The sequence below is a fragment of the Priapulus caudatus genome, unplaced genomic scaffold (assembly GCF_000485595.1).
Source record: "Priapulus caudatus unplaced genomic scaffold, Priapulus_caudatus-5.0.1 Scaffold744, whole genome shotgun sequence".
Taxonomy (NCBI): Eukaryota; Metazoa; Priapulida; class Priapulimorpha; order Priapulimorphida; family Priapulidae; genus Priapulus; species Priapulus caudatus.
Genome location: NW_014577805.1, coordinates 7,381 through 10,294, shown reverse-complemented (window position 1 = coordinate 10,294; position 2,914 = coordinate 7,381).

Genomic DNA, 2,914 nt, shown 5'->3' with positions numbered 1-2,914 from the left:
CTTCGACCTTTCTTCGTGACCTTCGACCTCTTGCTCTGTTGAGCTCCGACCTCTTCCTCTGTGACCTTCGCACCTTCTTCCTCTGCGACTCGACCTCTTCCTCTGTGACCTTGACCTCGTTCTTCTGCTGACCTTCGGACCTCTTCCTCTGCGAGACTATCGACCTGCTTCCTCTGTGCACTCCAACCTCTCTCTGCTGACCTTCGACCTCTTCCTCTGGTGACCTTCGACCTCTTCCTCTGTGACCTTCGATCTCTTCCTCTGTGACATTCGACCTTTTCCTCTGTCGACTTCGATCCTTTTTCTGTGACCTTCGACTTCTTCCTCTTAACCTTCGATCTTAATAACGCAACTTTGACCTATTTCATCGTCGCCTCTGAAGCTGCTGACTGTCCAGCGGCTTCTATAGCTGCTGCTAAGAGAAGCTGAGCTAAGTTGTAAACATAATTATACATGAATTAGAGCGTGTTCGTAACCTTCCGCGTGCGCGTGGTGGTGTGTGTGCGTGGTGCGGTCGTTGCTGTGCGTTTGTGCGTGACAACACACGGTGCCTCCGCTGTGTTTTAGCGTGGGACGTAGAGCCACACCTGGTGCCGCATGTCGCTATATATCTAGTACTATGTATTGTTTTTACCGGGTACGTTGCTCTCAGGTGGTAGTCTGAATTGCCTGCCTGCCTAACAACGCTCGAAACTTTGCTGTGTGTGATTATTCACATTCGACTGCCTTCCCACAGTAATAATCTTACCTTCCTTAGCATAAATCTCGATTTGCCCGACTCTGCCCGCATTACAATTGGAGTAGGGTCTGTTGTATGTGTGCGTGCGTGTGATACACGTGGTGTGTATGCTCGTGCGTGCGTGCGTGCGTGTGTGCTGTGGGTGTGTGTGTGTCGTTGTGCTGGTGTGAGTGTGTGTGTTATGCCGTGCCGTGCGTGCGGTGCCGTGTTTGGGGGTGTGGTGAGTGGAGAGTGGCGAGAGTGCGAGAGCGCAGTGCAAGTGCGGAGGTTGACACGCACGCTCATTGTAGAGTTACGGTTGACCAGAGTTTCCACTACTACTATTTTTCTCATATTTCTTCTGAGTTCATGGGGAATTAGAAGCCGTCCTAACCCTATTACTAACCTTATCCCTAACGCTATCCTAATCCCGAACTCTTACGTCCCATGCTGACCTATGCAATGACACCCGCAATATTCAGGCGTGGTGACAACCAAGGCGGCAAGATAAAAAAATCCGCCGAAGTCTCGGAGAAAATAATCATTAGCGATCGTTTAATTACTCGGCGGACCGCACAATTAATTAGCGTGCTGGGATGCTGGGTCGCGGATGCGTTTGCAGCGTCGCGCACAGGGAGGGGCGGGCCGGTTATCGAGCTGCGGCTTTCGGCCCGGTAATGCATGGCCGAGTTTTGATCGACAGCAGCGACTGCTGCGACAGGGCAGGCTGCAACGCTATCAAGCACACAGACAAGCCCAGAGCCAGCAGTAGCAGCAGCAGCAGCAGCAACAGTAGCACGCAGCAGCGAGCAGCAAAACAGACCACGCCAGCAGTAGCAGTTAGCAGTAGCAGCATGTTAGCCAGCAAGCTACCAGCCAAGTAGCTAGCCAGCAGCAGCTAGCAGCCATCAGCCAGCAGCAGTAGCAGCAGCAAGCAGCAGCAGCGGCAGCAGCCACGAGCAGCAGTAGCGCCAGCAGTAGCCAGCAGTACAGCAGTAGCCGAGCTAGTAGCCTAGCACGCAGCAGCAGCCAGCAGTAGCCCAGCAGCAAGTCCAGCAGCAGCCAGTATAACAGCGAGCAGTAGCAGCCCGAGCCAGCAATAGTAGCAGCAGCAGGCAGAGCAGCAGCCAGCAGCGAGTAGCTCAAGTAGCAGTAGCAGCAAGCAGGCAGCCGGCGATAGCACCAGCTATGTGGAGCCAGCAGCGCCAGCAGCACCTGCGTTAGTTAGCAGCCAGCAGGCAGCAGCATAGCAGCAGCAGTAGCAGCATAGCGAGCAGTAGCAACAGCAGCAGCAGCAGTGAGCAGCAGTAAGTGCAGCAGCTGATGCGCTTAGTAGCAGCGAGCAGTATAGGCTGAGCAGCCAGTAGGTAGCACGCAGAGCTAGCAGCAGTGTAGTAGCAGCGGAGTAGCAGCAAGCAGCTAGGCCAGCAGCCAGTAGCAGCCAGCAGCCAGCAAGTAGGCCAGCAGCAGCCAGCAGCAGTAACAGCATAGCAACAGCCAGCCAGCAGCAGTAGGCAGCAGTAGTAGCAGTAGCAGCGAGTGCCAGCAGTAGCAGCCAGGTCAATAGTAGCACAGCAGTGCAGGCAAGGCAGTAGCAGCAGCAGCAGCAGCTGAGCCAGCCTGTGAGCGTAGCCAGCAGCAGCAGCCGGGAGCAGCAGCGAGCTAAGCTGTCAGTGCCACTCCCAGTAGCAGCAGCGCAGCGAGCACGCCTCAGAGCAGCCGAGTAGCCAGTAGCAGCAGCAGCGACAGCAGCAGGCAGCAGCACAGCAGCAGCAGTAGCAGCGACTAGCAGGAGCACCGAGCAGCGGAGCGAGTAGCAGTACCAGCAGCAGCTTCAGTAGCAGGCATCAGCAGCATGTAGTAGCCCAGTAGTAGCAGCAGTATGAGTAGCTAGCAGCAGCCAGTAATTTAGCGAGCCAAAGCAGCCTCCTCGCTCATACATCCTACTCGGGGTGAACAATGACAAATTGTCATTACGAATAACTGTCATCACGCATTTAAATGAAAAAGATTTGTCAATAAAATTTGTCAAATGAAATGAAATGTCAAATTATTCACCCCTGATCGTACACGCTCGCCTCGTGATGATCACTTGTTTCACGTCGTCGCGAGACAGCGACAGTCAGCGTGACGACGTGACGCACACGTCGCCATAGCGCGTGCCAGCGACACTCACGCCGCTCCCACGGGGTGGGG